The following is a 12,093-nucleotide window of genomic DNA, read 5'->3' as shown; positions in this document are numbered from 1 at the left end:
AATAGAGTCTCAGGTGGAGGGGGGGTGGCTTTTTTGCTGCCCCCCTGCAAAGTGCTGCCCTAGGCCTGGGCCTTGTTGGCCTAGGCCAAAATACAGCACTGGCTATAAACGAGGCTAAGGGGGGGGGGGGGGACCTTGGAAAACAGCCCATATGCGTCTCCATGCTTCAACCATAGCTGATATAAGTGTCTAATATTGGTTAATTAAGTGTCTTATTGGATTGGGTAATGTGTCTCGTGGTAACTAATTTGCTCCATAAAGTAGCTTGCAGAAAGTGGGGGGCGACTGAATCATTCTCAAATGTTAGCCAAGGTATGTCTGTCTCCTCAGAGTACCATTGAGCCATTTGCACAAATTTTGCAGCCAGGTAATAAGACCATAGGTCAGGGAGGCCCAGACCACCCAACAATTGAGGGGTATAAAGAACATGTTTATTACACCGGGGCCTCCTCCCATTCCATATAAATTTGAATAATTCACGCTAAAAAGTAACAATGTGAGATTTGGGCACATTAATGGGAAGGGCTCTGAAGAGGAAGAGTATCTTAGGGAGAATGGCCATTTTTACCGCCATGATTCTGCCCAGAAATTATATATAGTATGAGGACCATGTCTTAAGGAGGGCACTCAGTTTTTTAAAGATGGGAGGAAAGTTGGACAAATATAGGGAATCATAATGGGGAGTAATCTGGACCCCTAGGTATCTAAATTATTTTGTGCACCACGAAAAGGAAAAGCTTTCCCTGATGGATGTTTGCATCCAATAAGGCATGTTCAAAGGCATCAAGGAACATTTGGATATATTCACACCTAAACCTGATATAGAACGAAAGTCTTCCAATTCCACCAGTAACTGTGGTAAAGATAAATGTGGATCAGCTAAAAATAATAAAACGTCATCTGCATATAAACTAAGTTTATATTCCCTGTCACCTTTACAGTAGCCCTTTATCTTGTTATTGGTTCCAATGGCACATGCTAAAGGTTCAATTGCCAGGGCAAAAAGCAGGGGGGAAAGGGGACATCCCTGCCTTGTGCCTCTTTTAATGTGGAAAAAATCCGAGTTACAACCCGGCAAGCGGACCCTCGTCTGGGGGGAGTCATACAGGGCTTTGAAGCCGTGAATGAATCCACCGCCCAGCCCAAATTTGGGCAATAGATTTTCCATATAAGACCAACTGACGCTGTCAAACGCCTTGTGAATGTCTAAGCTAACTAAGCATGCAGGAGTTTTTGTAGAGTTAGCGTCCTGTATAATATTGGCCACTAGTCTGATATTGTCCGTAAGTTGTCTGCAGGGAATGAATCCCGTCTGGTATGGATGAATTAGCTGCGTTATGTTATCTGCCAATCTATTGGCCAAGAGACGTCCGAATAACTTAAGGTCATTATTCATGACCGAGATGGGTCTGTAGTCTTGGGGAAGTGAATGATCTTTGTCGGGTTTGGGGATGAGGGACATATTTGCGAGCAACATCTCACCTGGAAAACTACCACCCTGGAGTACCCAAATAAATAGTTTAGTTAGTCTAGGGACAAGGAGAGAAAAGAATGTTTGATAATAGGTCGCAGAAAAACCTTCCGGGCCCGGAGCGGTGGAGGTTTTTAATGATTTGATAATAATCAAAAGCTCCTCCTCTGTACAGGGTGCTTCCAATTTATCTCTCTGCTCAACCGTGAGAGTTGGGAGGTGTAATTTATCAAGCCAGGCATCTAATTTGAATTGGGGCGTTGAGGTATGTTCTGATAGGAGAGTCTTATAGAAGTTTGTAAAGATCTCTAGTACCTTCTCAGGGCAGGAAACCATTTTACCATCCTGTCTTCTAAGTTTATAGACATGGGTGGGTTTAACTGCCTGTGTGAGTTTCTTGGCAAACATCGAGGAGGATGAATTACTATTAAGAATGAATTTGGCTCTAGACCATCTAAGTGCTTTTTCAGTATCATTAGAGAGGATTTCATTTAGAGCCTTTCTTTTAGTAGAGATTTGATCTAATAGCGCGGGGGAGGGGGAGAGATTAATTTGGTTATAGAGACGGTCTAAGTCCTTGGTCAAGGAATTAATATCTGCCAATCTGGAGCTGTTACGTGCAGAAGCAAGAGCAATGAACCTACCTCTAATTACAGCTTTATGTGCCGTCCATAGTGTGGAAATAGGGGTGTCCCCAATCGCATTAAATCTGAAATATTCCTCTAGAGATGAGGATATCTGGGCAACCAAGGCAGGATCGTTGATCAAGGAATCGTTAAGCCTCCAGTTAAAGGGTGAACCAACCATCCCAACATTGTCAACCTTAAAAGAGACGATCTGATGATCAGACCATGGGCAGGCGTGAATACGAGCATCAGATGAGCTTGCCAGAAGGACCGGTGTGCAAAAGATGTAGTCTAATCTCGCAAAACTGTCATGTGGGTGGGAATAAAAAAGTGTAAGACCTAATACCAATATTGTGGGCCCTCCAGGCGTCCACCAATTGCGAGTCACTAAGCGCACGAGACAAGCTCTTGAAGAAGGCCTTAGAGGATGCCACCACCCTACTCCTGTCCAGAAGTGGGCGGGCTGTCAGATTAAAATCCCCCCCAACAATCATATGGGGAGATTCGAATCTGCCTAGCGTATCAAAAAAGTGATTAAAGAACGAGGTTTGGGCATCATTAGGGGCATAGAGTGACACAATCGTAATCCGTTTACCACATATATTACCTTTAAGTATCAGAAATCTGCTTTCAGGATCACAATAAGAGGAGGAAATGCCAAACATAATGCTATTTCGAATAAATATTGCAACCCCCCTGGTTTTATTGTTATATGTGGAACACTTAAATTGTTGAAAGGATTCGTTAAAAAATGTAGGTTGTTTGTCAATGCGTTTCTTGAAGCAGTATAATGTCTGCACCCAAACGCTTATACTGCCGGAAAGCTTTATGTCTTTTCTTAGGGGAATTAAACCCCTGGACGTTATGTGAAATAACTTTGAGCCCCATTTTAAAAAATTAAGGTGTATATGTCACTCATGGAAGGGTGATTAAAAGGGAGCGAGCACCAAAGCAGAGGTGGCATAACAGCAGATTGGTATGTCCGAGGAAATTGCACCCAGGAGAGTATACATATTAAACAAGATCGCAAGATCTCCATTTCGTCTAGGCCAAGGCACAAGTGTTTTTGGCCCGTCAAACTTGAAATGTGAAAGAATGAGCATTGCATAGATCTGTATAAATGACTTTCTTTTTTCTGTACGTTTTGTAAAAAAACAGTAACAAACTGAGGTTAAAATAATAACAAAGATCATCAAAATTTTTAAAACGTTGTGGGGGATGGGTAATAAAAAAAAACCCATCCAAAAAAGCATGAACCGATGGACATCAACGTCCATCTCCCGCTCGCGGGAACCCGCAGCCTGCCCACCAAAATGCATGTCGCTCCTGCGGAGCCAATGCATGGCCAGGATGCGAATCAACGCGAACAGATCCGTGGGGAGAAACCAGCGGAAGGGGAGAGAGAGGAGCAAGAACCTGTTCAAACTAAGAGCATGCCATAAAAAACATACAGAAAGACTTAGATAACGTGAAAATAACTCGTAGCACCCAACATGAGGGGGAACACACCCCTATTATATTCCAAAGCCCGTAACTATACCGACACCCCACGGCCCCCCCCACTATGCAGGGCAGCCATGCCGTGAAGGAGGACACAATATTAAGCACCCATTATATCAAGTCACTAAGTGCAACCATATTCAGTGGGTTTATTATAAGCAAAGTTGGAGTCCGAATGTAAAAGATTAAATAGAGTAATCCCTGAAGGGGTTACGCCATCTGCGCTGATCTCGCCTAGTGGCAGTGGTAGCCCAGATTGGTGATAGTCTGGGAGTCACTTGCTGGCGAGCCTCCAGGAGGCCCAGTTTGATGAGCAATTCCTTGCCTTCAGCGACATTGTAAACCACATAAACTGAGCCGTTATGGGGAACCGTGAGCTTAAAGGGAAATCCCCATCTGTATCTGATCCTGGCCGCCTGGAGGACTGAAGTAACCTCTTTCATCTTGCGGCGTTTTTCCAATGCGGCCTGGGAAATATCTCGGAATATTTGGATCCTGTTCCCTTCCAACACGATGTTAGGGGTATTCCTAGATGCTCGAAGGATGTCCTCCTTCACCAGAAAGTCCTTAAGACACAAAATTACATCCCTAGGGGGTTTGTCTGGTGTAGGCTTTGGGCGAAGGGCCCTATGGATCCTATCACAAAGAAATGCAGATTTAGGCCTGTCTGGGGCAGTTCTCTGAAGAGCTTATTAACTGCAGGGGGGAGCTCAGCTATGGATTCAGGTAATCCTCTGAGGTGCAGGTTATTCCTATTATCCAAATCTTCCACCTGAGATTGGAGCAGGATATAGTTGTCTGACAGAAGCTCAAAATCTTTCCTGAAATCATTGTGAGCTAGGGAGAGTTCATCATGTTTCGCCTCAAGAAGATCGGTGCGCCCCCCTAGTGCAGCAATCTCTGAGGTTAGAGTGTTTGTGGACTTATGGATCTCTGTCTGAAATTTATCAGCCAGTTTCTCATATATAGCCACAAATCCTGCATCTAGGTCTGCCTTAGTGATGCCCTGTGTGTACTCACGATCCCCTGTAGGAGCGGTGGACGAGGAAGGCGGAGAGGATGATCCCTCAGGCAGCGTGGAGTGTGACTGGGCGCCATCTTTAGTCATCTTTGTGACCTCCTTAGTGCGGAGCAGGTAAGTCGTCAGGGAGTGCTGTGGCGGGCGGCCCCGTTGTTTCTTTTTAGCTGACGGCATGCACGGAGGGTTCCTACGGGGGTGCGAGAGGTGAATAGCTGAAAAAAAAGTCAAATTGGCCCCGTGGAAGCAGCTTCTCTCTCTCCCCTCCGGCGGAGCTGAGACTTTAGGTTCCGCCCAGCTTCGCGCCGCGCATGCGCCCCGTTGTTTTTTTTATTAAAGGATTGTCAAAAACTGTGTGTGTTTATATTTCTTTTTGACGCTTTTTTGATGAATAGGTAGGGGTACTATGTACCCCATACTCATTCACATAGGGATGGGGGCAGGATCTTTTTAAAGGGGGCTTCCAGATTCTGATAAGCCCCCTGCCTGCAGATCCCCACAACTACAGGCCACCGATGTCCATGAGTCCCTCGGCCATCTGGGACTCTCCCTCCCTCCTAAATTCGCTGAGACACAGCTGAGGCACCATAGGCTCTCACGGCTGTCATTCAAAGTCAGTTAGCCAATCAGGATAGAGAGGGGGGCAGGGCCAAATGGCAGCTTCGTGTCTGAATGAACACATGGAGCTGCAGCTCCGCTCGGGTGCCCCCATAGCATGCTGCTTGCTGTGGGGGCACTCGATAGGAAGGAGGGGCCAGGAGCTGCAACGAGGGACCCAAGAAGAGGAGGATCTGGGATGTTCTGTGCAAAAACCAACTGCACAGAGGAGGTAAGTATAACATGTTTGTTATTTAAAAGGAAAAACAAGAATTTACAATCACTTTAAAACAGAAGGGATCAGCACAAGGGACACTTTTTATTTAGTGTACTGTAAGTACTGTCTCTTGTGATGATTTAAACAAAGAAAAAAAACCTAAACTTTAGGCTTTAATTACTTTTTTTTGTTGGATGTTTTCTCTTTCTTACTCATAAACAGACACTAGAAATATATACAGTGTGCCTAGTGATCCCTGACTCCATCTCCCTTTTGGTGGATGTGGCCTGGTGGTAGAAAACCAGGCATAAAGTGTGTGCAGTGGATGGATTGTACACAAGCTGGACATGTGCACAGTCTGAAAGTATGAGTCAAGAGAGGGAGAGGATGTTAAAGCATTTCAGAAGCAGGAAATGAATCGCATGACAAAAGTCACATTGTCTTCCGACAAATGTGACAGAATCCTGCTTCCTAAATATATTTTGTACTAGATTTTACATATACTGTGCATTCATTTTGTATATATCAGTACTAAAAATGATATAACTAGTTCAGCGGGTACTTAACATACACACAATATACAAATACATTCTAAATAAAACTGACAGCGGTGTTTCTGGAAATGCCTCTGTACTGGCTTCCTATGTGTCTGGGTGTGATAGTGGCAAAGGAGGTAATATCGGCTGCCATAGACCACATAGTTAACCACTTAAGCCCCAGAAGATTTTACCCCCTTCCTGACCAGGGCCTATTTTGCGATTCGGCACTGCGTGACTTTAACAGACAATTGCGCGGTCGTGCGACGCTGTACCTAAACGAATATTGATGTCCTTTTTTTCCCACAAACAGAGCTTTCTTTTGGTGATATTTGATCACCTGTGCGATTTTTTGATCATGCGCTATAAACAAAAAAGGAGCGTCAATTTTGCAAAAATAACAATATTTTTCACATTTTTTATATGAAATTCCCCCCCAAAAAAATGTAAAAATAAAAATGTTTTAACATTTTAGGCCAATTTGTTTTATGCTACATATGTTTGGTAAAAAAAATTGCAAAAAGCGTATTTTGATTGGTTTGCGCAAAAGTTATTGCGTTTACTAGCTAAGGGAAAGATTTCTGTCATTTTTGTTGGGTTTTTTTAACGCGTAATGGCGGCGATCTGCGATTTTTTTGCGGGACTGCGACATTGCGGCGGACAGATCGGACCCTTGACTGACATTTTTAACACTTTTGGGGTTACCAGTGACATTACTACTACAGTAATCAGTGGTATACATATGCACTGTTACTGTAAAAATGACACTGGCAGTAAAGGGGTTAACTTTTTTGAGAGGGAGGGGTTAAGTGTGTCCCTAGGGGCGTGCTTCTAACTGTGATTGGATGTGGCTTGAGCTGTAAGAACAGAGATCAACGGTCCTACATAGTAGAACCATATGATCTCCATTCTTACACAGGGGAGAATGACAGACGGCTGTATTTACATTAGCCGCCTGACTTTCTCCCGCTGTAACGGACAATTGCAAGTGCTTGGTGGACATCGGGTCTGCCGGTCACACGCGCGGGGGGGTCTGTGACCAAACAGGAGCGAGAGCGCGCCTCCGGCAGCGCGCGCTCGCTCCCTAGAGCCTCACAGGCTAGCGACGGACCTACGTCACTTTGCCCATGAGGGGCTGACTGCCGACGTAGATAGACATTAGGCAGTCGGCAAGTGGTTAAAGTACATTGCAAAAGTAAAACTCTGTTTAAATTCAATATAATAAAGGTATTTGCATGGCAACCTTTGACCTTGGTCAATATCGGGTAAATTGTGTAATGAATGGTTAAACCGTATGCTTCCTGCTAGTATTTGCCAAGAATGCTGTGAGTGTTGCTTGTCATGAGGATTTGAAGGGTTGCAATAGTGATATACTGTGTATTCATTATATGGATTGAAGTTGTATTCCAAGATAACCCTAACAACACCAAAACTGTCGCCTCCTTCATCTTAAGACCTATGCTTACTAACCTGTGTTAGAAAGATCTGTATATTTACATATTTTCAGCCTGGTGATCCAGCTCCTCTTTTTCACCCAGCATTGCGGCAGAGGGAGACAACCGATGGTCCATTGAAGCCTATGGGTGATGTCACCACTCTACTAGCCATTGTGGAGTGCTCTCTCGTCTCTCCTGCAGCTATACTGCATGGGTTAGTAATCATAGGTGTTAGGAGGTGGGGAGGAAGCAGTTTTAAGAGTAGTTAGGGTGACCCCAGGATTAAGACACGACCGCTCAATCAATCTCCTGTTGGCATGCGCTGTCACTCTCTCCTTATGTCTGCCAGAGAGTGAAGCTAAAGTCAGAGAGTAATTCCTTAGAAATCTCTCTCTTTTTTTTTTTTTACACAGTTTAATAATTTTTCCCATAATAAAGGACAATTCGTGCCATTCTGTTCAGTGTATTTTGAAGTTTTCCCCACTGTCAGAATACAATTACACAGCAGGAGGATTCCGCCACCCACCTCATGTGTGGATGGAGGAATTGGGGTCGTCGTTTAGTACAACCAGCTGACTCATCTATTAGATTTTTTCAGTCAACCTGAGGTGGATAGAGGAATTGGATGCCTGGACTTTGTATTCTGACAGCTGAATCCACAGATTGACTGCAGCCACTGATCAAGAAAATATTTCCAGCATGTTTCTTTAACAAAAATTGGGTTTTTCCCCCCAGAAAATAGGTGCAGGAACTCAAATATGACCCCCTAACCCCCCCCCCCCATATACACACACCCTCCAAACCACATCAAATAGTGGGTGTGGTCAAATTTCACTAACAGTGAGAGGGCGGGGGTGTCAGCATCCAGACTCCACCCTGGGCACCTGCCTCTACCTTTTCCCAATCCTGCATCTACCTTTTCCCAATCCTGCATCTACCTTTTCCCGATCCTGCCTCTACCTTTTCCCAATCCTGCCTCTACCTTTTCCCAATCCTGCATCTACCTTTTCCCAATCCTGCATCTACCTTTTCCCGATCCTGCCTCTACCTTTTCCCAATCCTGCATCTACCTTTTCCCGATCCTGCATCTACCTTTTCCCAATCCTGCATCTACCTTTTCCCAATCCTGCATCTACCTTTTCCCGATCCTGCCTCTACCTTTTCCCAATCCTGCATCTACCTTTTCCCAATCCTGCATCTACCTTTTCCCGATCCTGCCTCTACCTTTTCCCAATCCTGCATCTACCTTTTCCCAATCCTGCATCTACCTTTTCCCGATCCTGCCTCTACCTTTTCCCAATCCTGCATCTACCGTTTCTCAATCCTGCATCTACCTTTTCCCGATCCTGCCTCTACCTTTTCCCAATCCTGCATCTACCTTTTCCCGATCCTGCATCTACCTTTTCCCGATCCTGCATCTACCTTTTCCTGGTTTCCGAACTCAATGGAAGCCACTTGGGGACAAGCTATCACTTGTAAACACAGAAGCCAAACGTCTGTGTTTACAAGTGATAGTGGTGAGCAGGAAGCAGGGGGCCTGATCCAGAGGTGGTGGAACTGAGTTTCACCAAGTTCCAGCTGAAAAAAAGCCCTGGATCAAACAATTGACTTCTGTTGATTAGGGGCGACCACACACTGATCAAAAGTCCCATCTGAACCACCTAAATTTTGATCAGTGTATGGGCAGCTTACAGTTCTAATTCACCTTAACAAAAAAGAAAATCTGTAAAGGTGACCCCCTTCCCACCCCCTGGTCCCTGTTGTACTTTCCTCACATGATTCTGAGCTGTCAAGGTTCTCGCAAGCCGCTCCACCGGTCCAGGGATTCTAAATCCCTGCTGCAGCGCTGCCAGTATGAACCAGAAGAATTCAAACTGGTCAGCACCATCACATGAACTTTAAGTTACACTTACCTCTGTATTGTCCATTTTTTTAACTTTTATTTAATTTTCTTATGCCTAGAGGGCTCATATGGATAATTATCTTTAATCGCAGTGATAAGAAACTTTGAAGGAGCAACGTTTAATGGTTCTCAAATGAACAAAGTTCTAACCCGTGACTATAGTTTTTGCAAGGGAAAAAATGTACGAATTACAATGCACCTAGGCCAAAAACACCTGTTTAATATGTTTGGGATTCCATTGAAGAAGAACGTCTGGATAACATTTGAAGGGCTTTTGACCAAAATTAGTTTACTCAAATGCTCCCACAAACTATTTTCAGAATTTTCGGTATGAATGTTCAAGCGAAATTCTACTGCTGTATGGCCAACTTAAGAGAGTAATCCCTTAACCCCTTCACACCTAAGGGTAAAACAAATCTTAATGCCTAAGCACAATTTTGCAACTTTGACACGTGTTAGTAAAATCGTACATATCATCCCAACCACTTTGTGCATCCAGGTGGATTATTCCTTGTTTTTTTCAGGACAAATTGGGCTTTCATTTGGTGGTAAATGGGTATGGATAATTTCATTTTTTTTTTTTTATTATTATCAAAGGAATACTGGCCCAAAATAAAAGAAAAATTACATTTTTTTATTTAGCTGCATTTTTTTTGTTACTACCATAATCTAATAATCTACCACCAAAGAACAACCTGAAATAAATTCATCTGCTCCTGACGATCGCAGCAATGCCACATATGTTATTTGTACCCGTAGTACAGCCCAGAAACAATAGTGACCATTTTGCTTTTTTTTTTGTCCTACCTAAAACAAACTGACACTGGCACTTTAAGACCCCGTTCACACTGGGGCGACCTGTCAGGCGCTCCGACTTAGAAAAAGGGTCCGGAGCTTCTTTGGGGCGACCTGGAGCAACCTGCATTGACTTCAATGATATGACGTCCGTGCTGGCCGCTCCGAGGTCGCGGTGCGAGCAGCGCACCGCAACTTCACAGGACGCCCCGGCAAGTCGAGTCGCCCCAGTGTGAACGGGGTCTAACTGACACTGATACTAATTTAAAAAAAAAAAAAGACCCTGCCCAAAATATACTTAACCTGAACTTTGAACCTTACGTGACCCAACCACTAACCCTGGCACTGACCTAGATCTAACCTTGATCTAGGTATTTTCTCTTTATTTTTTTAATTATTTATTTATTTATTTTTTACACACACTTTTCTCTCCCTGCAAGGAGAGAGAGAGTCCCCGTTCACACTAAGGCGACCTGTGAGGCGACCTGGTCGCCTCACAGGTCGCCGTAGGTCGCCTTCCATAGGGAAGCTGCGGACCCATTCTAATAGTTGCTCCGACTTAGAAAAAGGGCCCGGAGCTTCTTTGGGGCGACCCGGAGGCGACCGCCATAGACTTCAATGTTATGAAGTCCGTGCCGGCCGCTCCAAGGTCGCGGGGCGCTGCTCGCACCGCGACCTTGGAGGTCGCCCGGGAAGTCGGATCGCCCCAGTGTGAACGGGGCCAGAGAGAGAGAGAGAGACAATGTATCTCTCTCCTCCATTCACACAGAGAGAGAGAAACACAGGAACGAGCTTCACAATGACTGATCATTGTGGTAGCCATTCAGAGGCTACCACAGCGATCAGGTTACTTGGAATCGAGACTGAGTTCCAGGTCCTGATCATTAGTATGGTGCCCAGGGCTCTCGGTAAGACCCCGGTCTCTGTGCTGGGAGCATGCTGTGTGGCGTGCTCCCAGCACAAAAGGAAATACGCATATATGCGGCCCCACAGAAAAAAGCCCACTTCCCTGAGGGCACAAATATGTGTTACGTCAGTGTGAAGGGGATAAAGTATAACTAAAAGCAAAACTTTTTTTTTTTTTTTTTTTATGTTTGAATAGCATGGAGCAGGATTAGAACACCTGTCATGGAGATTCACCCTCCCCATGTATCCTGGTGACCGTTATCACCAAAAGTGAAAGTGAAAGAAAAACTATATATAGTGATATATGGGGGGGTGTTAGCTCAGTGGTAGAAGCATTTTAGAAAGTTCATGCCATATAAATATACGATAGATAGATAGATAGATAGATAGATAGATAGATAGATAGATAGATAGATAGATAGATAGATAGATAGATAGATAGATAGATAGATAGATAGATAGATAGATAGATAGATAGATAGATAGATAGATAGATAGATAGATAGATAGATAGATAGATAGATAGATAGATAGATAGAAAAAAAAATTAAAAACCTAGAAATGTACAATTGTGGAATGGGGAGGGTTTGAACGGGAAAGGACCAAACTCCATTTGAAGTTCTACTTCCAGTAGTATACTTGAAAGACATTAACAGACTAAAACATAACGAAAACAGAATTAATAGAACACATTAAGAAAAGATACAAATGTTTAAATGGCTGAATTTTGCAGAAGCCCATTAGATTTAATATATTATATATTTCAGGTTAGGATTTTTGGTAGAAATAATTATGTGAACAAAAGTTCTACGTAAATATTCTCTATAATCTTACCGAAACACAAGGAGGAATCTTCTGCTTCTGCTACGGCTGCAGTGAGACCTACTAAGAATACAGCATGACAATGAATTCATTCCTTCCCGAGGAACTGGTTACTAGAGCAAACTGCTATGACTTCAATGCTTGGAATCAGTCCAAGTTACGCCCAGATGCCATTTTTAAAAAGCTAACTTAGAGTGCATATTATTTTCTGTACATTGCTAGCTAATTATTCAGTTTGTCACTTCAGAATTATGAAACTTGAGCAA

The 12,093-nt window shown here is 43.8% G+C and overlaps 1 protein-coding gene across 1 annotated transcript in view; it reads right to left on the bottom strand.

The window, feature by feature from the left end:
* LOC309569835 (butyrophilin subfamily 2 member A1-like) overlaps positions 1–11,887 on the bottom strand; it is a gene marked incomplete at its 3' end in the record, with an annotated part of 48,012 nt that extends 36,125 nt beyond the window's left edge. The window contains exon 1 of the mRNA XM_082275837.1: positions 11,840–11,887. The remainder of the gene's footprint in view (positions 1–11,839) is intronic.
* Positions 11,888–12,093: the final 206 nt, after the last annotated feature.

The sequence above is a fragment of the Pelophylax lessonae genome (assembly GCF_965119305.1).
Source record: "Pelophylax lessonae genome assembly, chromosome: 13".
NCBI lineage: Eukaryota > Metazoa > Chordata > Amphibia > Anura > Ranidae > Pelophylax > Pelophylax lessonae.
This window is presented reverse-complemented; position numbering and strand designations above follow the sequence as displayed.